Source organism: Galleria mellonella, unplaced genomic scaffold (assembly GCF_026898425.1).
Source record: "Galleria mellonella isolate WM207_F2 unplaced genomic scaffold, CSIRO_AGI_GalMel_v1 utg2134, whole genome shotgun sequence".
Taxonomy (NCBI): domain Eukaryota; kingdom Metazoa; phylum Arthropoda; class Insecta; order Lepidoptera; family Pyralidae; genus Galleria; species Galleria mellonella.
The window spans coordinates 170921-197541 of NW_026442040.1; the positions used below are offsets into that span (position 1 = coordinate 170921).

At 32.2% G+C, this 26621-nt stretch overlaps 1 protein-coding gene across 2 annotated transcripts in view; it reads right to left on the reverse strand.

Annotated features, from left to right (window-relative positions):
* LOC113512826 (uncharacterized protein CG43867) overlaps positions 1-26621 on the reverse strand; it is a 78937-nt gene that overhangs the window by 49299 nt on the left and 3017 nt on the right. The window contains exon 1 of one of the 2 annotated variants that reach the window (XM_052894582.1): positions 22245-22764. The exons of the other annotated variant lie outside the window; for it this stretch is intronic. The gene's annotated coding sequence lies outside the window, so the exon portion shown is untranslated. Of the gene's footprint in view, positions 1-22244; positions 22765-26621 lie in introns of those variants that run through there. 2 annotated transcript variants of the gene reach the window in all.

Here is a 26621-nt window from a genome sequence, read left to right on the forward strand (position 1 = left end):
TACTATCGAATTATCATGTTAGTAACAGTCCAGTAAAGATAGTAAAAAATATAATAACGTATAAATCGTGATAGTTATTAAATATTGTTTTAGCGTTGAAAAGTTTTCGATTCCAATCATGATATATTATATGTAATCTACTGGAGTAATCTGGATAAATGTATAATATCTGAAGTTTAGAAGCCCAAATCTAGGCTATCTAGGCTAATACTTTGTTTTATTTAAATTCAGCAGCGTAATAAAGCGGTTAATATAATTAGTAGTACTGAGAGTAATATAGTAATCATTGATAATTGAAAGAATAAACCTCAACATTTTGCCTAAAAAATATTTATCTAAAAAACTATAAGATATAAATAAGATAAAATAATTGTTTTTGTGATGACCTCCAAAATCCGTCTACAGACGTAAACAAACGAGACGAATCTTGGTCTATTCATTTTAGTACACTCGCTATCCTCTATCTCCGTCATCAGACCAGTTCATATATACTACGTGAATATTGTTTTCGGACTATATTATGCGTTTTTATTACATTCAAACAATTCTAATAACAGACACTAGTTTAAAAAATTCAAGAAAATACTTGCCATATTCATATTCAGAAAATGAGGCTGAGAGTTAAAAAATCACTACAAATATATAAAGCTTAATAGATAATAAATTTCAAACTAAAAGACTCGGCTATTTACATGAAAAAATTAAAACTTTAAGATTATTTTATCGCGGGGCTCTTAATTCTACTATCACTCAGATCATTAGTAATTTTAATTCGTAACATAATAAAATTTAAAAATAGACATAAAAATACTAAATAGTTTGCCAATTAGGACAGAAATGAGCTCAGCTCAGAGCAAAAGAACAAAGCAATTGGATTACCACGAGCGAGTGAACGTGACCGGCGGTAGATTGCGTAGAGGTGTTGGATAAAGGGATAGACGCTACTTTGGAGTGCGCTAGAGCGATAGTACTGTACTTACTATAGTATCCTATTATTGTTATAAACGTTAAAGTTTATAATACAGTAGGGTATTATCACAGTATAAATAATACTATAGTATATAGTACAGTAAACAGTTTTTATTATAAAATATATACAACTTATGTAACTACTGGTATGTATTAACTGAACTATTTACTATTTGGGAGAAACTAAAATAATTAGCATCCTTTTAAGAGAGTGTTACACCATTAAAACAACATTTTTTTCTCAATGAAAGATAGGTCAAGATCAAGCTTTTTAATGAATTATTATTATCTGCATTTTTTAAATTCACTATCGGAACCTAATATAACGTGATTACAAGCAAATAGTACCCACATACCCGATTTTTATTGCCTATGCAAATTTAAATACCTATGTATACATGTATGATACATATACAGATTATAAAAGTTAAATATATACAACGTCCCATTTCCTAACAGGTCAGGGTTGCCACAATGAATTTATTGCAAAATATTGCATTACTTGGCAAACAGTTCTTCGTACATGCGACCCATATAGTGGTGTATGTTATTACAATATTTAGGGCAAAAATATCGATTAATGAGTCAAAGTCAACCCTAAAACGAGGGTAGAACCCTGCTTAGATGCCTCACTGGCTCGAATGAAGGGATACTGTTACTCATTTGTTAAAAGAATTTGAGCTCTACCACTTTAATTTATGGTAAATCTCCGTTATGAGCCGTAATACGAGTAAGGGGGACTTTGTTTGAGAATGCACTTTCCTTTGCAGACGCCATTCAAATATTTGACCATTCGCTTGATGAAATCGATCTAACATATTAGTTTGACGTGTTACAATATTTACTCATCTTTTAATATTACTGAGTAATCTCCACTAAAATGTTTTGTTTTTTCTTTTTTTTTTTACTTTTTATTCAATGATTCCTACCATATATCTACTCATTATATATTTTGTACTTGTAACATGTTAGGTGACTTTAAAAAAGGAAGCTTTAAATTTTCCTGTATTTTTCTTTGCATGTTATCGTATATATCGTAGTAAATAATAGCTGACTTGCATCGCCAGGATTAAACCACACGAATGCGCCAATTAAGAAATTTTTTAGAAAACTACTCAAAGAACTCTCGAGTAAAAACAATATTTGTATCAACAAAGATTTATGCCTAAGATCCTATCATGATAAGACAGAAACGCTATGGAACTGAATTCGTAACTGTAGCCTATTTATGTATAAACGATATATCTCCTTTGGAAAATAGACTTTAAATCCTGAGGGGGTAAAAACATCGCTGCTAAAAACATTTTAAAATTCCTATCACCGGCAGGAGTTAGCAGCGAACTTTGAAAAAAGGGCCAGCACAATAGATCACAGAGGTCGTATTGTGTAAAGTTTTTTGCTTGGCAAAGTCTATTTTTCAATGATAATAATAAATACGTGATGTGTTTACTGATTTCTGAATTTTTTTTATTAATTTAATTATCGAATGATAATTATTATTTGATAGAATTCATTCCCGGTCCTACTTGTATGTAAATTTTATAAACAACTAAATAATATTGCATCTAGTTAGCAATCACATATAATCGTATCACAATTATATAGCTAAGATTAAATTATACCACAAGGAATACTACCGTGAGGTACCTTTGATCGCTAAGAGGCAAACTCTTGGGAATTTAATTAAAACTAGCTTAGTATACAGAGAGTTCCTACGTCCTTGGCAAAGTATCATTTTAATTTAGTAATCTAAAGTTAGGCATTTGAGTGAGAATTTGGAATGGCTAGTAATAAACTTAGTAGACACGCATAAATCCAATTACATGAACAGATAAATCTTTTATTGCCCAAAATATTTTCTTTTTTACTAACATGGGCAAACATTCAAGAAAGCTAAATGGGCTATTGAAGATTTTTCTTATTTATTTATATTTTCGTTTGTTTGTTTTGAATAGTCCAGTAAAGATGAAGTAACGAAATTATGACAAAACGAATTTATCTCTCTTTCTACTCTTTCGAAAACTAGGATTCTGTAACTTCTTCAAGAGCCCTTACATAAAAGAAAACTGGCTGTGGTCTTTCATGACGTTCTTCTTTGATGTTTATAAGTATTTTTGTAGCAATAATTCTTATAATAAGTCTCTTTTACAGAGTATTTCGACGAAAGGGGTTTAACAGGCCGCTTTTGTCTCAATCTAATTGGAATCAAGTCGGTACTGATGATATAATGGTAACGTTCACTTGGTGTCGGCATCGATTCGATGCAATATAGATTATCGCCTGTAGATACGAGTAATGTACTATGACTATCTGGTATGGGGTGGATAATATAAAACAATATCTATATATTTTAGTTACAATATCTGTATACCAATATATCCAATAACAAATACATGAAAGTATCTTATCCATATGGGCCAACTAGGCGATATCGAAATGGATGATGACTTTTTCCCGCCATCAATGTCTACAAGAATCCAACATATAAATATTGGATTGGTATTCATATTACCCATACCTACCAGAGAGTAGGATTTGATTTAAGATTCCAGACCCTTTAGACAAGTGGGAAACAAATTTATCTATAAAATCATTGTCGCTAACGAGTCCATGAGATAGAATGAGACAGCGATGCCCTGGTATCTTGTACTCATGCGAGCGCTAACCGAAACGATTCTACCAATAGATTCGTTTACCACTTGTTTAAGAGGGTGGGATATTTTAACTGCTTACGAGATAAACTGTACCTACATTTTTATGTTCCAAATAATAAATACATATATAATCAAATTTTAAAAAGGTGCACAATGCAAATAAGTGTACGTGACAACGACGCTAAAATAGGACCATTAAATTTGGAAAGTTAACATAAACAATTATTATTACTTGAGTAGGCAATAAACCGATAATGATAATATATTTTTAGATTCCTTGTGTTATGGATTCTTAGTTTAAAAAAAAAATAAGATTAAAAAATATTGTTTATTAACTTTTTTACTAACATGACCATAATGCTCCTTGCAGGTTTCCATTGTGTAGCGACAGTTACTAGAATAATCAGTGTCACTTCTGTCTGTTCTGTCTTTTATCTTTGATCTATATATAAATGAATAAGTATACTTTAATTGCATTACATAATAAATAAGCAAGATAAATAAATATAATGGTACAGTTGTATAAGTACAATAAGGTAGTCTTATTGCTGAAAGCAATGAGATTGCCTATGAGTATATATAGGTAAAACATGTTCTATCGAAATTAAATCTAAAAATTTTAATGATGGTGTTACTTGTCAAATCACTTGTCAGTCAAGAAACAAAAAACGTTTCCATTGTCTTTCTCTACATTGTACTAAGTTTTAATATATGATAACAAATATCTAATAAGAATAATTAATTTTATTTATTAACTAATAAGTCTAATTCAAAGCACTGCCTTTTACTCTTTCTGTTTAGCGCAACGGTTGACTAAAAGAGGATGCTATTTTTTTTAATGGATGATAATGAAATGGTAACCCCGCCTGCGCTATCGGTATACACTGGCGGGCACCAGTGAAGGATGATAGGTGAGGATGAAGCAGGTCAGTTAACTACTACTCAGTGGGCTACTAATCCCCATTACTAACAATCCCTTCCCCCCTAGAGGATGCTATTCTGATAGCATTTAATTTGACAAAGGAGTGAATTCATTAAGTATCAAGTATTTTTACTGTAATTTGGCCTAGTATCTTTTGGTTCTGGACATTCGGACTTAAAATTTTCGTCACACGGAATTTCGCTCATGTTAGACAGCAGACGCTAATTATCTGATATCTTTAAAGGAAAACAGTATCACAGGATTTATATAATCAAGGATGTACAGTATGTTTGAGATAGTAAACGGTTCCTTCACCCACGCCTATAATACTCGTATGGCGCCGGCTCGCCTCGCCTTCAGGTCGTTCCCGGCAAAGCTAAGTGTCTGTAACGACAATCGACATATTGAGACAAAGCTGTATGCAATTATGTTTAATATATTAATATATACTATATAGGAAAAACTCCATTCATTATTCTTTGTACATTCATAATATATATTTTGAGCATTCATACTAAAACTTACCGAAGTACAGTAACATCGGAGATAATCTTCAAAAATATTAGTAATAAAATACAGTTTTAACTGGGGTACATTCAAGTACTATGTAACGCAATTTTTAAAGATTTTGACCCTTCCTCCCTCATTAGAAACTTAGGAGATGTTTATTCCCTAGTTTTTTATCTAAATAAAAATAAAACAGTCGAACCCCTCTCCCGCCCTTGTAATGCATCGTAATGTTTTACAAGACACAAAATTGTGTTAGGTAATATTTGAACGCTCCCCTAAACAATGTCTATACATGGAAGATATTTAAGAAAAAATTATATGAGGGGTCTTAATTAGGACTAATATGGCTGAACGTTAGTGGTTAGTGAAAACATTTCTGAAATCTAGCGTCTAAGGTATTCTTTCTTTATTGTACACAAAAGGTTATTAAAAATATAAAAGTGCACAAAAGCGAGCTTATCTCCAAAAGAAATTTCTTCCAGCATATCCAATAGCAGAAAAACTGTCAGTTTTTTCATATTGGGACAGGTATGGGGGTGAACTCCCTGTCGATGGCTTAAATAGGCGTGTCCAGAAAAGAGGTATAATAGTGACTAATGCCCATGATAAAACATGTTTCGTGCAATTTGTTGCGACGATGGGAATATTTAAATTGACAGGTGATATATAGGGCGAGGAAGGGTAAGTTTGTATGGTTACGCAAAAACCCATGACGCACAATATCATGGCCCAAAAGTGTATAGTGCAAATTAAGAGAACAACTTATGTAAAAATAATACTATATATATATATATATATATATATATATATATATATATATATATATATATATATATATATAATAAGTAAATAACGTCTTATACATTTAAATCCTTCTACCTTGCTAAACCGTCAAGACTATATTTTTTTTTACTACAAAGGTGACAAACAAGCATAAAGCCCATCTGATGGTAAACCATCACTGTAGCAAGTAAATCTCACAATTTACAATAGATTGAACATTTATTTCTTGAAATCGAACTAAAATAAATGATGTCTATGTTTATTACTTTTTTTTTTTAATTCTGTATTGTATTTGATAATTAAATACATAATTAATACACTAGAAGACATATTCCAAATAGAAATCTGTATACAACGAAAAGATTTTATATTAATAGTTATTATAATGAATTTGTCTATGCTAATATTACAAGGAGGAAATATTTTTAATTTTTTTTTTCTTGTAATAGACAAACACAGGCCAGTCGTAAAACTAAAAACCAAGTCTTTTTTAATATGGACAAAATCATATTACGCCGACCCCAAATTATTGGGATAAAGGTAAGAAGATGATGAATGAATAAACACAAAAAATACCCAACTGCTTTTAAAATATCATTCACTCATAGGAAGCTACATTATCAACGGGAAACATACGATATATTATTATTTTCGACACTTCTATCTACCCGTGCGAAGTTGGGCCGGATCACTAGTATTCCTATAAAGCTGATTATGAAATGAAACTTAGGTCTAGATACTAAATAGCTTCAATTGCATAGAAGTTATCCTAGTTTTCCAATGCACGGAATTCACGTCTGCTGTCATATAGGAAATACCTTTGCCTTGACCACTCACGGAATGTTCAGTGTATAGTAAATACAAACATTAATTAAATTCCAAGCTTTATTGTACTTCTTATTGAAAAAGAAGTTCAATTGAGTTTTTCATAGAAATAGATACTATTAATTATTTCCTCTAAAATATCATAGACTACTAAAATAAAAACTAAAGAGCTATTTATTCATGATAGTGTAAATTGAGTTTTATATTACATATATATACTTATTATTTTATAAATTATTTGTTTATAATATAAAATTTTTTGGTAGGTCGCTGACCCCTTTCGCTACGAAATATATAATATGTTATTTGCTTTAATAACAATTATTAAAATTCAACAAATTTATAGCTTCACATACGAATAAGTACATATATAAAAAAAACGACCGTATTAATAAAGAACTTTCTCGATTTTTACGATCGATTGAAACAAGTCGTTTAGTTAAAAGTTTGGTTACTAGTTATGTTGTACTAAACTTTAGTACAATACTATTGTAACTCGTGTGAAGGTGACTTTTCATGTCAATATACTTATACTACTGAAATAAAACAGATAGTTAATAAATCATAGTCTTTTACTTATAAAATCAGTAAAAATACTTATTTAAACATGATGAGTATACGAAGTAACAACATGTGATAATAAAAAGTAATCTGAAAGGACCAAAACTCGTGTTGAATACATAATAAAATATATGTATAAAAAGTTATAATTTAGTGCCAAAAGAATTACGAAAGCTTCAGAATATAAATGTGAAAATTTTTGAATATTATTATTTCACTATACGTACAAAGGTGTAACGGAAAAATTGTCAGTAATCTGAAGTCCAATTACAGTATTTAAAAAACTGAACGACCTTCCCTAAAAACATAGGGACATACATATGCTTATTAAAATGGTTGCACAAAAATTCTTTAAAGTTGTTTTGTAACTCTTTTTACTTTAAAAGGAAATAATGACTAAATGCTAAATAAATATTTATTTTGATTATAGAAAGAGAATGCCAGGAATCCTTAATCTATGATTTTAATCTGTGTAAATTTAAAAGTAATTTATTTGAGATTTCAGTATCTTTGAGATTTTATATATTCTAAACAAACTTGTTCTTAGATTCTAAACCTCTATTGCTATTTCCAGTATACATATATTTTTTATAAACCGATACTATTTTGAAATGTATGATAATAAATACAGATATAGCATCACGGACAAGAAATATAATAACACTAGCGCTATCTCTCTATCGATAGGTATTTAAGTGAAATAGTACCTAAGTAGTATTGCACTAAAGCTTGTAATAAAATAAATTTCGCCGGTGCGGCTCTCATATTGCTTTTTTGGACATCCCGAGAAATTATATGAACAATAAAATTGTATTTGGAACGATTCCAACGCAAGGTACAGACGTGACGACCAGTAAAAAGACAATACAAAGTTTGCTTGCACGGAAATATCCGCATTGTGATCCATTGAAACTTTGGTGTTGAAGTAAATAAAAAAATATCTTTATAAGTGAAAAAATACTTGTAGTACTTCACAAGTTTTTATTTTATTTAACGATATATTATACTAATGACCCACGTCGGCTTCGCATGATTTTCTTTTTAATTAAAATACAGTGCTATATACCACACGTGTTATTTACCTTAAAATCGGTTAAGAAGCTTTTAAATAAACCATTTATAAATAAAAATACAATTAAAAGTAAATCTTTTCTCTTTAAAATTATAGTTTAAATGACCTGACCATTTTCGTGGTAAAAAACAATTGAAATTAAAAATCTAGAACTTTTGCTAAAATAATACCTGCCTACGATAAACTGTATACGATTAGCTATAATATAATAAATGCGTGCATTTTTCAAGGCACTTTCTTTTACAAGCAAATCAATACCCAGCAGCGAACCGATACGACATCGTAACCTTCAAGAAAAGAGCATATTCCTTTTTAAAAGGCCGGCAGCACACCTGCAACTTCTTTGGTGTTGCAAGTGCTCATGAGCGGCGGTAGTCACTTACCATCAGGTGAGCCGCATGCTTGTTATAAAAAATATAGAAACTGTTTGTTTGTTTTACTTTTTTTATGCAATTCAAACTATAATGGCAAATGAGTTGACTGCCCACTAGATGGTGAGCTAAGATTAATGATAACGGCGATATTACTGTTGTCCTTAAGCAGTGCATTGTCTAGTCTAGTCGTAGCACAGCGGAGACTAATTAATAATCTAAGATGGAAAGTAATAATCTTCAATTATAGCCGTAAACAGTACAACACAGAATACACTGTGACGCTCATGGTATCCATGCGTTACCATTTCTGAGAACTAACTTACTCTGTAACTTCACTGTTATAATTCCACCCTTTAAACTGAAACATCGTCAAATACAGACACTGCAGCTTGGCAGATAGAAAGATGAATAGCACAGAGGTACCTATTCAAGATAAGTTGTAGGTTGGAGGGAAATGGAATGTTAGTAGTAAAGTCTAACAGCCCCATTGCTAGCAATATATACCCTATCAGTTCGAACTCCACACGGTTCCCTCTGGAAACAATTGTGGTCAATTCTTATAGAATTCGACACGACGGGCTAACTGACCTGCTTTCATTCTAACCTATAATCCTTGACTGGTGCCCTACCAGTGTGGTATACACTGGCAGGGCACCAGTGCCACATAGCGCAGGCGGGGTTATCATTCCACTCTCACCCATTGCATTTTTGGCTGTACAGGCAATTGATCGCTATATGTTTTATCTTGAACAGTTCTTTTAATAAAATATCTATTCTCATTTTCTCTTATTTACGCGCCGTATAATAAATTGTTTGACAATATTAATTTTTTTTTAACGGTGGAAACTGGAATGGTGACCTCACCCGCGCTGTTGGTGTACGCTGGCGGAGCACCAGTGAGAGATGATAGACGAGGAAAAATGTAAGTCAGTTGGCCAATCATGATGAATTCGACAATAATGAATCATGATAGTTTCCGTGTAGGAACCACGTGGAGGATGACCTGATAGGGTACATTGCTAGCACTGAGGCTGTTAGTAACAATTTCCTTCCCTCCAACAACATTAATTAAACCATAACATTATTAATCAACACGCATTACACTTATACACATAATAACAATGGTCTCTCTTGTAAATTGCCAGAACGTGGGCCAGCAGCTACGCCCATTATGTGAAAATACTCATTACATTTTGCACCTTCTCGCAATAGGATTTAGAGCTATTTTCGTGAGTAGTTATTGTTTAGTACGGACTACAAGTCACATAGATAGCCAATAAACATTGTAAGACAATAAAGTGGCGTCAACGGAGTCAAAACGAGGATGTTGTGAGGGTAACAACGGTTAGAGTAACGCAATCGGCGATAAAAAGAGATGTAAAAGAGTAATCAGCGTGGATTTCGGTTTCATTCTGTCGTTTTGCATCGTATGGGGTTATTTTCGGTGAGATTAAGGGTCTTTATTTTTAAATCCAGGTGGGTTACGATTATTTTGTATGCCAGTACAGTGTATAATATTTATTTATTTATACTTTATTGCACCATTTATAAAATAGTAAATACATTTAATACATATAATAATATAAATAACAACTTCTTTTTTAAGCAAGCAAACAAAACAATCGATAGATACGTTTTCGTTACTCCATTCCACAAGATAAAACGGGACAGCAGTATCTGCGTCTTATTCTTGCTCACATTGTATGTTTTTCTGTTTAATAGCTAGAAATAAATTGTATATAATATTTCAAACTTTTCTTTTCCTAAAAACCTTAGAGGAAATAATATGAATATTAAAAAAAACAACCAAATCTATCTTTCTCAAGTGATACACTGACCAAAGGACAGTATTTGCATAATTTTATTTATACTGGCTACAATCGATATTACTAGCATCCTTTTAGGAGAGCATTATATCAGTATATTCAATCATTTTTCCCTAAATAAATATGTTACCATAAACGTCAAAAAAATGTAAAGCCTCCCAGCAGGACAGCCGACTGAACGGTCCATGTCAGTATGGAAGGTTCAAAATCGACTCATATTTGTTTAGGAAAAATATTCAGTTTCCCAGTAAGAACACTCCTTATAAGTATACTAATGATTTATATATCACCCTTTATATATAAATACATTTTCAGCCGGTTTCAAAAAGAAGGAGGTTCTCAGTTCGATTATATTTTTTTTATGTCTGTTAATTCATAACCCCATCAGTTATAAACCGATTTGGAATTTATTTTTTTAATTGATAAAATTTGTAGCACATCAATTGACAGATGTAAGAAAGAATAAAATTTTAATTATTAAAAAGAAATATATAATAAAGATCCACGTTGTGATCAATATGTATTTTGTAATTACACTGCTATATCCCTTTAAATCGAAATCGTAATGCAAGCGCAGTTGTTTACAGAAAAAAAAAGAAGTATCCAAGCAGACGACTATTATACAAACTCTCTCGTCGGTAAAAAGATAAATGTATAATTGTAGGTACAATTGGTTCTTATCTCACTCTACAGATTAAAGTTACACATGTAAGATAATTGTTCAACAACACCAATTAATTTACAGTACTCAGATATATACAAGCAGAGAAAAAAAAATAGGCGAAAACAGAGGCGAAGTACAGTTGGACGTGGTTGGCGAGTGGCCAAGTTTGTTTTCCCTTATATTGTGGCTGAAATTGTTTGGAGATATGGTTGAAACACAAAATGTTGTATTACCCAGCGTATACTGTTCCGAATGGATTGTTTCACAGTATTCTTATATCAAAGTGCCTCTTCATTCGCTTTACAGTATAATAAATACATTGCTTGACAGAGACAAAACATTATTATTAATATTATTTCGATATATTATACGATCGATAAGAGTAAATTGAGTAATAACTGACATATCATTATTGTCCTAGACAAGTAACCAATAATCTTTTTGATAGATATGGTTTTTGCAACTTCATGTAGGAGATATGAAAAACGGATGGCGCGGAATGGAACGGATATAAAGCCCAAAATAATCATTAATGTACGAAAGATGGTTTAATATAGTATAACTACAAAACATAATAATTAGAAATCCTATATACTTTTTGGAATATGTACTTTAACTGAAGACCCAAATGATGGAAAGCAGTACTTTAGTCTCTCTCTATATGAATAACATCATGTAAGCTACAGACTACTATGTTGTGATCTTCATGGTATCTTTAACATGTTCCATTTTTTTAAAATAAAGTAAATGCCACAGTAAGTAATTTCACTATCAAATTCCATCATTCAAACCGAAACACAATCTAAGTCGTATAAAAAAAAGAAAGCATTAAGCTAAGTACGGTACGAAACCCACAGGTTATCAATTCTATTCGCACTTAACTCTACCGTGCGATTGTACAAAACTGTCCTATAATAAAACCATAATACACGTGTCATGTATCACCGAGGCGCCATCTTGCCCATACTAAATCAGTAACAATCACCTCATTACGACCAGTGTGACGGACAGACAGACAGTCCTCGAATATAGATGCGTTGACAGTATAAAGGATAGTTCGGAGAAGCGTTTCCTGTGACATTTACGTGATATCCTTAAAGGAGTACTTGATCGTAACTGATTCGTGGTTGTGATATAAGAATTATTACTTAGTTACCCGTTAATTCTGTGAAGAATTATGGCCAGTTATTGTACGATTTATCCATGCAACTTAGAATGGCAAACAAGCTGACGGCTCGCCTGATAGAAAGTGGTAACCGTCTCCTATAGACATGAACAGTATCCTGAACATAACAGAATATACAGTGTCGCCTATGATACCCACCATGCTTATTGTTAGTAATGTAGATTACCAGTCTCATTGCTAGCAATATGGGTATATATGTCAGGTCAATCTCCACGTGGTCCCCCCAAAAACCATCGTGCTGGATTCCAGGTATACTCATCACGATGGGCTAACTGACCTGCCATTTCATTCTCACTTATCATCCTTCACTGGTGCTCCGCCAGTGTATACCGTTAACGCAGGCGGGGCTACCATTCCATTATCATATATAAAAAAAACCTTTCATGCGTTACCATTCCTGAGGACTTAGGTATTATTTTTTTATATCTCTAATCGAAACACAGCCATGCAAACACAACTGCTTCATAGCAGAAACACGAATAGGGCAGAGGTTTCCAAGCAGATGACTTTAGCACAAAGGCTCCCTATGGAATTTTGGGACTTTTATCTAACTTACAAAAATAATAATTACGAGTATGTACTGAATTCGTTACGATGGACTGACTGATCTAACTTGACCCTCCCCTGTCATCCCTCACTGGTACCCTGTCAGCGTACACGGATAGCGCATTCGAGGGTAATGTTCTAAATGTCAGCCTATAAAAAAAGAACCCTGTCCACTATGCCTATGATAGGAGAATTACACTGTGACGAGAAAATGAACATTAAATTGATCCTAAATTCTGGGATCTTATTTATGCAAAGCACCATCTCTGCGCTTTAGAAAATATCAAACTATTACATAGACCGATTCTAAAATAGAAGAAGTAGAAAAAAATCTATTTTCAGTACACGATAAAATAATAAAAAATGTATTAGGAGAGCCAGCTGCGCCCAATGGCCGGGTTGTGTTCAGAAATCTATGTAAATTCGCAATGCGTCATACTATGCGCAGACTCATGAATTATGGAGATATACTTAGGGTTGCCAAGACGCCAAGTACGCCTAATATTCAATATTTATAAACTGTATTGAGATATTGTTATTCTGTCTGTATTTGTTGCTGAGATTTATGGAGTATTCGTGATATTTATTTATGGATATAATATGTATTGTTAAGCAGATATTTGATGTACAAATACCGGGCATGGATTGAGAAGACCTATTACAGAGCCTTGAGGCAATACAATTGAATTAGTCACAAAATATATAAATCGCATTTGTGCTATTGTGCCTTTTTTATTTAATATAGTATCTAAGAAACATTTCTTGTAAGAGGTATTTGCAGATGTACCCTGCATTTTGTTAAGAGAAGGACTGGCTGAAAACCAGCGCTGTGCATCTGTTCACATTGCACTGAGACACTTACAGCATCAGCTGAGCCGGTTCCTTTCGCCTAGTATGGGGCACTTCTTTTATATATATTTTCTGTATTTTCTTTTGTAATTGTGTTTTTTTCTGGTAATAATTGTTTTCTATTCTACTATTTTCATAAATTAATTTATAAACTAACATAACTTTTTGTTGTATATTTTATTGAGAAAACTTTTCAATTATAGCTACTTTTTTTAAAATGTATGTATTGTTGTGATTCTGTTTTGATACGGTATAAGCAGTAATTGCTATAATAATTATTTTATTTTACTTATTTATTCATTAGTACAAATATGTATACATGGCGGACTTAATGCTAAAAGCATTCTCTCCCAGACAACCATAGGGAAGTGTCAGAATACTCGAATGTGGAAATACTACTAATTATTGATATACATACATACTAAAATTACATATATAAACAAATAAATATATATGAATAATATATATTTATATATATTATTCATATATATACTTACAAATATGTGACATATACTATATTATACACGAAATTGAGAATAATATAAAGCACTTTATCACTTTAAATTAACAACGTTTTTTAAAATCGCTTAAAAAGTAACAACATCAGGTGTGTAGAAAATTTGTTTGACAACCCTAAATTTGGAATACTGAAGCAATGCAGGCGATATCATTATAAACGACTGTGCAGAACGTACTTATGCTTCTGATAGGTTTATGGTAAATAAACTAGTGTTGGTATATGAGTTTTCATGTTTTAATATGCAAATAGATAATTAGTATGTTTCTATCTCCATCATTAGAGAGTATAGACAATATAATACTATACGACCTACCTGATGCACTTACGTTCGCCTGCTTTTTTTTTATACAACTTAGAATGGCAAACAAGCTGATGGCCCACCTGATAGAAAGTGGTAACCGTCGCCAATAGACATATAAGCAGTACCATGGACATAACAGACTATACTGTTTCGCCCATGATACCCCCCATGCGTTGCCATTCTTGAGGACTCAGGTGTTATTCCTCTGTACCCTGTAAATTCACGCCATATCCCACTCTTCAAACCGAAACACAGTCATGCAAACACAACTGCTTCACGGTTGAAACACGAATGGGACAGAGGTACCCAAGCAATCGACTTTTGTACAAAGTCTCCCTATGGTGTTGTTGTTTAGTTGTGCCTTTATGGCTGTGTTTCGATTTGAAGGGTTTTTTAATAGATAATAAGAGAATAGTAACCCCGCTTATGCTAACGGTATATACTGGTTGGGCACCAGTGAGAGATGATAGGTGAAAATGAAAAGGCAGGTCAGTTAACCCATCGTGATAAGCAACACTTGGAATTCAGCACGATGGTTTCCAGGGGTGGTGGACCGTTGTTGTTCCCACCTTATAGAGACTTAACGGCTTCACAGTACTATATGGGATGGAGAAAGATATAGGCTAATATTTATCTCAGTCAATAAACTTATTCTGGACACGCGAACGAAGTCGCAGGTAAAAGCTAGTAGTCTATAAATTCTAATAACGTAGAACGAGGTGCAAAGTTTACATATTGTTGCTGTGATAAACTTTAACGTGACGGAATCTTGGATTTTAATTACTAGATGTTTCTGTTAACGCTAAAAGGTTTTGGCTGTAAAATATGCTTAGTTCACCACCGCACGAGCTAGGAAGATGCAATGAAATAATTCAGTCGTGTGACTCGTGTTACATTTGCAAGAAGTATATAAAGGTATATAAATTATCATATACATAAATTATATCAGCTTTTAACTGTCCACTGCTGAACAGAAGCCTCCCCCTTAAAAGGGTTTTGCCAGTAGTTGCCATACTTGGTAAGCGGATTCGCAATTGCAGTTAGGCTTTGGAGATGTTTTAAGAGGGACGCTGCTGCTCATCGCTCACCCTCCCTTAGTCGCCTCTTACGACACCCACGGGAAAGGAAGGGGTGGTCTATTCTATGCTGGGACCACACGGCGATATAGATTATGTATTGGGTAAAAATGAAATTATATATTTGTATGTCTATATAAATGTATTGCCCAGCACTCTTTAAATGCAATTAGTAATAAATCGAAAAACGCACTCAATCTATTGGCTACTAAAAGACGTGTCATACGTCGATTATTCGTTTGTTTACATTTTAATTAAGTCCTATTGAAACACAATAATTTCTATCTATACGAGATTTGGTGTGGATATATAGATAAGACATATGAGAGAAAAAATCAAATAACCTATCCATGGACAAATCTATCGACTGATCCGAAAGCCAACTGTCTGGTCGGGGTTATTGCACCCGTGACTCATTCTGTGCGTAGGTACACCGATCACTAACGCGCTTTTCTACTTTATCGTCTAGAAATATATCTACGCAAGTTCTCTGCTTTTATTATTATTTGATATTTTGATTGGATATTAATTCAATCAGAATATCCTATTATCTGTAAGGTACAATATACAGGTGAAGCCGAAATCACTGCGCAGTGTTCTACCAACGAAATTTAACATGTTTCTAAAATAAATATGAGTGAAAAATCATAAAATAAATTGAGCGTCCCATTATAAATATTTAACATGGTACTAATTACGAGCTTCAAATTGGGAATGGGGACTCTATATTTTCTGTCATTATTCAATTTATGCTTTTTTTATCAAATTCAAATAGTCTTGTTAAAAACATTTTTAAATTGTAATTTTTTATGAATGCAGAGTTCAGAAGGTTGTTATCTGTTGAGAAGAGCTCGCAAAAAACGCAACAGTTACTCTTTTAAATCTCAGTTAACATTATGTGTATTTACTTAAATGTATTGTCTCATGGTCATTAAAAAGACCATGCATGATTGACTAAAACGCATGTTTGTCACTCAAGTAATCGTTTAAGGTGTAAGAAAGCTTTGTTTAATAAGTATTTTTTTAAACCAGTTTTAAATTTATTAAAAGGTATATCCAAAATATCCTTCGGTACCCTATTATAAAATTTAATGCCCATTCCCATGAAAGATCTATTAACATTTTCTAAACGATACATAGGAACAACAAGTTCATATTTGTATCTAGTGTTAGATTATTGAGATCGTTGTTTTTAAGAAACAATTGAAGACTCCTGCGTATATAAAAAGTTTGCGTTTTTGCATAGTGGAGTATATAAAAAGTTTGCGTTGTTGCATAGGATACGGTAAGAATATGAAAAAGCATAGCTTAGCTTAGATTAGCTTCATTTAAAGTACACTCATTAAAAAAAATGCTAATGATATCAATATAATTAATTATAACTAATACTATATAGAGTGAAATCTATTTTACCCTATTATAGTATATAGTTATTAGATTTTCTATCTTTATTCTATATCAGTCCTGTCGTGACTACAACGTACGTCGAAACGTAGGCAATAAAAAAGCAGGTATGTAGGTTAGGTAGGTTTTTTCATTGATTGCGTTAAGTCTCAATTGTGTATGTAAAATATGTGTAAATAACGCGAAAGTTTAAAATTATATATAACATCATTGCTTACATTTTTAATACATAATATACTAGCTCTATCCCGCGACTTCACATATGTGATTTATGATAAAGAGGTACAAGATACTCCATCTGTGCTTCAAATTTCATACAAATGTAAAAGTTTTTCCAAGTTTAATATTTATAATATGAAACTTACTAATGTTTTGAGTCCTGTTGGTCCTTTTGTTATGAAACTTTACATTAGCGAAGTAAAGCTTAGTCACAAAAACCTAAGGAAACTTTAACAATGAGTTGATCGTGACTCGCGTGTTTGTAGTACAATAGAAACAATTATAAATGGCTGCCATAGTGAAGTAGACAAAATAGGCAATGACCTTAAATTTATAATAACAACTAGGCAGACTGTCTCACTACAAACTCTTTTAAAAAACAACGTAAATTGTTTTAAAATGTTGCGCTTTTTAATACGGTAATTGTTACAGGCGACCATAGGCTACAGTAATCGTTTACTGTCGGACAGGCTGTATGCTTGTTTGGCACCTTCGTGGTATAAAAAAAATATTCGACAGATACAAAATTGTATGAATATTCTATTTAATTGACTTTCAATATGTACTTTTAATGTTTCCGAATGATATTTAAAAAAATTGTGACTCAGTAAATATAATGAATAGGAAATAAACCTATACTGCTATAATAGAGCAACAATAAATACTCAAAAACAATTAAACAGTAGAGTATTTCAGAAGGCGGCCTTAAATCTCTCGACTTAATACCAGGGTGCTACCCTCAAACGTGTATAAATTAAGTAGTACTAATAGTTTAGTAGTATTTTAGAATGGTAGACTAGAGGATGTCGTCAATCACCGTGCAAAAGTTCAAAGATGGCGGGAAACATTGCGCACGCGTACAACAGAAACAGCTGTGGGCTGTGGCGTCCATGTTGAAAGAGGTAGAATGTAGATAATAATCGTAAAACCATGTGCTCCAAACGACATGAATAATAATTAGTTTACTTTTTTTAATATAATGCCAACCTTTTTTTTTTAATAAATTTAAAATATTTTTTTATTCGTATAAACTTAACGATAAGTACTGTCAATAAATAATAAATAAATAAATAACTTTATTGCATAACCATGATTGTAACAAACTCAGCACTGGAAATTACAGTAAAAGTAGGTAAGAATTCATTTGTACATTTGGATCAGTTGAAACATCTGTGTCTGAACTAGGTTATAAAACCTGTATCTCAGACAACAGCGCTCAACCCTCATTAGATAGTATAATATTAGTTCAGCTAAATTTTTAGTGCTACATATAGAATGTTGATTTTATATAAAGTTAATTCATTTAATTATAACTATTGGTAATAATGAAAATTGTGTAAAAATGTGCTCCCTGTGTGTAGAGTGTAATTTGAATGTATGTGTGTGGGAGAGTGTGTAAAATTATTTGTATGTTTACTGTAATATTATTTAAACAATTTAAAAGTTCATCTTCAATTTAATTGTAAAATATTATTTTAATTTATGTATCTATTTAGTAGTTGTATTTATATTACATTTCATTTTTAATAAATTTTCCGTCTCATCGTAATTCTTTTCTTTCAACCAGTCTACAACTCTGTCAATCGTTAATTTTTATGAACCTACCGCGCAATTCGAATATAATTTCAGCTGAGAAGAAACTTACGAGCATGAAACTCAGATGTTGCTATTAATATAGTTATTAAATTATATAAGAATGTAATTCGGTAACCGATGTTTAGATGTAAACGTCGTTAGGGTTTCTATTAATTGACACTTGGATGAGTCAATACGTAAACCTAGTTCGGATAAATAAAAAGAAAATACGATACTCGGCCAAAAATATCTAAATAATACACATTTCTAACGTTACTCATTATTAATAACATTATTAAAATGGTTCTCATTAATACCTTATCGGATTGTAGGCTCTAATGTAACTAATAGGACAACTAAGTTGGATAACGCTTAACTGTAACCTTGGAATCACTCTCGATCACTTGCCGTCCACCCTGCCTACAATCGGTTGTACGAGGTTATGATCACCTTTCCGGGCGATGTGGCCAAAGAACTCTAGTTCTGCGAAGACATAGAGTGAAGAGTTTGGTTGTTATTTTTAAATCCCGAAGAATAGACGCGTTAGTACGAAAGGCAGTCTAGGGTATCTACAATATATTTCTCCAGCATCACATCTCGATCGCTTTGATATGGTTTCAGGCTGTTTTTTTAAGGCTATAATGGAATAAGTATAAAAGGTATGAATTTAAAACGTGATCTACCTGAGTACCAAATTTCATTTAAATATTGTCGGCCATTTAAATTTAACGATGATCATCATACATTACATTTATCATTTTTATTACTTGAAGTTTTACTGCACCTTACACTAGCTCAACGGAACCATAAGGTTCCACTACGAGTATTCCCGTAATTACATTTATTTTTAGTAATTTTGAATTTCAGAAGATAATATATAGATAAAATATATACCATTTTTTAAATTCACTTAAAGAATACAAATGTGAAAACCGTATCTAATAATGTGCAATGGTTTTTGAGTAACGCAGGAACAAGCATACAAAGAGATTTTTAAAAAATATTGGTTTAGCATTAGTCTTCTGAAGACTCTCATATTAATCTTTCTTAAATATTTTTCATGTACAGACATCGTCCTGTTACAATCTAATTATATTTTTTTTTATTAGACCACACCATCTTGAGTGAACTTCGTCCATAAATACGACCAACCGAAAAGAGGTTACCTTCTCAACGGTTTTTTTTTGTTGGATGAAAATGGATTGGTAACCCCGCCCGCGCTAACAGGATACGTTGGTGGAGCACCAGTGAAGGGTTATAGATGAGAATGAAAACAGGCCAGTTAGCCCATCATGATAAATTCATCATGAAGAATCAAACATGATAGTTTCCAGGGGGAACCGCGTGGAGGTCGACCTGGTTAGGTATATTGCTAGCAATGGGATTTTTCGTCTCCATTACTAACAATCCCCCCCCCTTCTCAACGGTTGGCCGCACAATGCCGGCTCACTAAGTGCTTTTTTACTTTACTACTACGTTTCAAGAATTCGATGTTTTACAGGTAGAATGAAGTAAACAAGTCAAGGGAAGAGTTATACCACATTGTTACGGTACGGTACACATAAGAGTTGGCAAACTTATTTGTACGCGGTCTACCGTGCATGAATGCAGTCGCTGGCCCATCATCGTGGTGCGACATCAGAAAGAGGTAAGTGAAATAAAGGAATGAAGTTATTCTGTGTCTTCCCTATGAAATAAATGGTAGGAAATACTAAGGGAGGTATATAAAGATAGGAAATTATGTTGGTTTGTTTATTACGTTTTGTTTGTTATCACTTGGCGCCTGGCCAGTGATAATCGTCAATAAATTTGTTACACACGTAGTATTCGGGATAAAGAAGGCTACTCTCGTTATAGTACAAAGTATTCTAGTAAAAACTAATAGTTATCGAGTCTATATATCGAGCCGCACATTCCATTTAGTTATAAATCTTGAAGCAACGATTATTAAACACGCTTACACGCAATATTTCTTATTCCTTACTTTGTTATGTTTCCACTGGCAATGCAATGAATTTGATTATGAATTTATAACGCCGAATATTAATGGGGGTGATTACAACAAGCGATGGCAACACGCTCGAAATATTTTTAATGTTATTTTCCGTGTTACGCAGCTAATTAAGCGACTTACACAAGGAGGAGGTTCTCGATTCGTATTTTAGCGGCCATGTTACACGATTGCGCCGTTTATTCTGAACCGATTTTGATAATTCTTTTAGCAATTGACAGGAAAAGTCCCGTGTTAATATTTTTTATTGGGATGATTGAAACTGCCACTTTTCATTAAAGAGTAAAAAAATTACTAAAAAAACATATAATATTAAACACATAAATCATAAAAAAAAAAATACGAAATGGTTTGTAAACACACATTTTCGGTTTCTAAATTCAAATATTTGCAATCGTATTAATATTATAAATAAGAAAGTTTATAACTTTGGAATTCCAATCAAATCCATTATCTTCAGCACATAGGATATGCTGTGTACTAAATCACGCGGGTAAAGCCGCGAGATAAAGCTAATATGATAAGAGTATATTTACGAAACATCTCATTGCTTATTGGTGTGTTTTGTCACGATGAAAGTTGATCTTTTTTTTTGCAGAACAAAATATTTATACATAAATAACTAGTGATTATACCCGGCTTCGCACGGGTGTACAAAATTTTCGAAAATAATATATAGACTATTCGTTGATAATGTAGTTTTCTACTATATTAATAATTTATTTATACTGTAGCCGAAATGCGTGAATAATATAAATATTTTTAACTTAAACTATAATCTACTAGCAGCAAATATTTAAAGCAGACATATGCACTGAATATTCTATCAATAATAATAAGTAGTTTTTTTTTTTATGAATTACGGTACAGTATTTAAGGTATCCTGTCCTCGTTATTGGATACGGGTGATGGAATACCTATAGAAGAGGATACATGGTGTATTCACTAGAAATGTAGGCTCAACATTTGAGGAGCATGAGGAAATAATAAGTAGTTTTAAATGCAATTAATATAAATAATAGTGTCGCAGGCGTAAAAAGGTTACAGTGACCGTTTACCACCAGATGGGCTATATGCTTGTTTGACATATTCGTGGTATAAACAATTATTGATATTTTTATCTGTGTAATAAATAGAAATATTAGTATACGAAAATGACTCATGAATCGAGATTATTTTTTAAATTTTTGTATACATTTTTAGAATGAAAATGCTGGAACACTTCCTCTATTTCAGTACAATTTCCATGGAAAGTCACAATGAGAAGTCTCTATTAATTCCATCAATAAATAGCACAAAATGTAAACTTCAAGGTGGCTATAGGTTTTAATCTATGCTGTACTTAAAAAAAAGTATTATAATATAATTATTTGAGAAGAAAAACATGCTTTACTTACTGGTGGTTGCTATAAGCTGGTAGGGTCCGTTTTCTTGATGGTCTGACCTCTTTTTTCCGCAAACTCAGCACTCAGTCTGTGTGCCTTCAACGTGTTAGGTTTCGACATATTACTATCACTAACCAAGCGAGCACACCAACCTCAAAAATTGACCATACACTATCGAAAATAAACAGTCATTAAAACACTTATATGCTTATATACTCGTTGCTTTTTAGACCCAAATGGTATTTTATCACAATTGCAGTAAACCTAGTTATATATCAATGTTAAAGCGTTACTTTCTTATCTAGAACACAAATTAATAAATAGGTACTATTGATCAAAAGCATAACACCAGCTATATATGTATTAGAGTGTAGTATTATATTGATAACACGCTGTATCAATGGTAGCCAGTTTATTTTCACTTTGTAACTTTATAGACGGATTATAATTACGTTTATTTTATAATTTTACAGTCAAATAATAAAGAGAAATTATGTATATATATTTATCGTCGCGAAGTTCTCGCGTACGGTAGCTTGGTGTATCAACTTGAAGTTTGTAAGGGTTGAATCGCGCATGCGTACAAGGGTGGCATCGAAGGGCAAAACTCGATGTTGCCAGGCCATCAAAGGTGCTTGATAAAAAAAAAAACGCGACAAAAGATCATTGGTACATGTTTATTGCGACGAGATAAGGTTACAGGTCGTTTGGACATTTTATGAAACATTTTTTGGTTGGGGTGCGCGAATCAAGGGGCACAATCACGTAGGGTTATATCATTCATGTTCATTCAAATAAAAAGAGAATAGTTTGATGTTGCCGATTAATAAAAATATCCAACTGTGAACAGTTGGATAAACGTACCTAACGGTTGTGAGACTTACATTAAAAATATAATCTATATACCTATATATAAAAGTGGATGCTGATTGAATGACTGTCCTATATATTAACACACACAGCCGAAATCGCTGTATTTAGAATCTTGAAATTTTGTAAAAAAAAATCTTTATATAGCGTAGGTCATATATTACAACTATTTTAATTATTCAATTGGGCAACAAAAAGATCCATTTTTAAAAATGATCTGACATGGCGGACATTCATAGCCAGATTACTTTAAAATCTTTAATTTTTTCCCTATTTGATCAAAATACTTACTAATTAAAAAAGTTTGCGGTAGAATGATATCATTTTTTGGTCAAAATTTAACAAAATAAACAGAAATTTAATTCAGTATATATTAAATGTAATTAATAATTATTAATACAAATTATTTTCAACATACATATATATTACACAGTAACTTGAAAATTTCAAATAAGGGCTTGTGTTAATTAGAGGTCGAGTTTTAGATCTCGTTGACCTCCAAAATCAGTTTTCGTTTATGTCGACTCCTGGAAAATCAATTTCGACTCCAAGCGGTAGATAGCTACCACTCTGGGAAACCCTGGCGTAGGTGAACAATAAGTCAGCAATTTAGAAAATTCAATCCACAAGGGGGTAATATTTCTAAAATTCACGCGTACGAAGTCTAGTGCAAAAGCTAGTAATTTATATAAGTAGAATACTCATCGAATATAAAATAATAAAAATAGTAAGTATATAATAACTAATATGCTCAGTAGATAAAAGGGACTATTAGTAATGTGGTCTAAAGCCCTATTGCTAGCTATATACCCTGTCAGGTCGGTCTTTACGAGGTTACCTTTGGAAACCATCGTGGTTATTTTTTGTCGAATTCGTCATAATGCGCCAACTTAATCCTCACTTACATCCCTTACTGATGCCTCGTCAGTGTATACCGATAGCGCAGGCGGGGTTACTATTCCATTTTCACCTATTACATAAATTTGCTAATTGTTGCCATAATAATTATGAGCATATTATGTTTTTTTTTTTTTATTTATATAATACGTATAAAAAATGTAACTAGACGATGTCAATAAATCGAAGATATTAAAAAAAAAAATTATATGAGGGGCCTTAATAACACCAATGGATACCAAAACAATTTTTTTATGATTTTGTCTGTCTGTCTATGTTTCTTCCAGTATTGCGCAAAAACTACCTCACTAAATGTGGTTTTAACAGTTGTGTTTCTAAAGGTTTAACTTAAAATTCGAATCTAGAAGTGTTTTATTTTATTGCTTTTCCTACTTCAGAAATCCATGCATACGAAGTAGAGGGTAAAAACCTAGTTCTAATAATATATATATATATATATATATTATATATATATATATATATATTATATATATATATATATATATATATATATATATATATATATATATATATATATATATATATATATATATATATATATATATATATATATATATATATATAACTCTATCAGGGAAATAAGCTACGATCAACAAGTTATTGTAGATTATTTCTCTAAGCACATAAAAACTATAGTGTGCTGTTACTGAGGAAAGTAGCTATCTACATTGCCACTTAAAATTTACACATAAATATATATATATAAATATATATATATATATATATATCTAATTGTAAATACTTTGTAATTACAGAATTACAAATTTAAATATGATCTTATATACATTTTTAACTTTAAAATTTTATTATAATGATGACAAGAGATAGAGTTAATACAAGCGAAGTGAGTCATAATCCCGCAATTTGGAAAATCAATAAAACTGATCCGCTTAGCGATCGTTATTTGCAGTCGTGTGCACACAGCCAACTGTAGCGTCGGCAGATGAGTTTATTTTTTTTTTCTAAATAAAATTGGCAAAAGCATACATTTTTACATGCAAATTGATTGACGCTTTATAATTTACCGCTGCACGATATGAAGTCAGCTTTTATTGAGTGAATGAATGCTGAATGAATGAAAACTATGTATTGTTCCCTTCAAAGAATCATACAAATTATAAAAGTAACAACACAAACAAAATGAATAATTAATTATATGTAATTATTTCTTGTAATTGTTTGTATCTATAATAAGTTTACTATTGTAATCTTTTGGAGGAAACAATAAAGAGTATCTATTTACCTAGCTACATAAAGTTAACTACATAAAAGTAAGATAAAGATGCAATAATGGGCAGCTTTATCGCCATCTAGCGATTAGGCAACTCCCAGGCAACTTTAGAATAGAGAGAATTAAAATTGATAAGATACAGTAAGAGAACAAAATGTATGTATAAGTTCATTTGATGTGATTTCTAAGCGAGCCTAATACATTGTGCTAAAAGTGTCATTGGCGTATTTAAGACTATTTTCTTGGGAAGGCTAAAAAAAACTATAAAGTCAGCTGAGTGGGACAAAGGTCTCCATGCAAATAACTTTTGTACAAAGTCTCTATTTACCATATTTTTTATTCGCACTGTTGAAACCAATCTGTCATATCAACGTTAGGTCTAACAGTTCAAGTTCTATAAGAGAATATAACTTTACATTATCTATCTTGCTAATTCAGAACTTTCTGACGCAAAAACAAGATGACAAGTTATGTGTAGTGTTTACCCTACTGTCTGTACGCTCACCTCCCTCGCACCTGAACATAATCCCGCGCGCGACTCCCCCCATTTCTCAGTTGTCAGCGTGTATTCTAACAAATGTTCCGAAATAGGGGTGTTTTATGACGTGTTGCCAGTGGGCCACTAAAATGCCGTAATCAGTAGAAAGAAATATTAATTAAACTGTGTTTCAGTCGAATTTTGATACGTACTTTCTTACTAATATTATAAATGTAAAAGTGAGTTTATTTATTAGTTTGTTACCTCTTAGCATCTGAATGCTTTAACAAATCAACTATGAAATTTGGTATATACTTACTATATGGAATGGAGAAGAACATAGGTTACTTTCTGTTCCGGTTAGTAAACATATTCCAATTACGCTGACAGTCATGCGTAAAAACTAGTAAAAAGACAAAGATATTTTTTTTATTTATCACCAAAACATCCTTTAAATGATATTCATAATAATTCGAAATATTCAATAAATTAATCCATTATTGATTTGTATTATATTATTATATCAGCCGTTAACTGTCCAGTGCTGGATATAGGTCTGTGCCATTAAAGGACCTTGCCAGTAGTTGCCATGCTTGGCAGGAGGATTGGCAATCGCAGTTAGGCTGATATTTTAAGAGGGACGTTGCTGCCCATCCCTCGACAATTAAGTTCCCATAGTCGCCTCTTACAACACGTAAGGGAAAAAAGGGTCACCCATTCTATGCTGAGATCGCACGGCATTGTATTATATAATCGGGTCTAAATTTACTCGTTTGTTTAAATTTTCATTAAGTTCTATTGAAATTGTCTATAAGTTATTCCCGAGGTGAAAGTTCTAGACGCTCGTGAAATTAAACGCTCAGCTATGCATGATGATAACACTGAGTTGGAA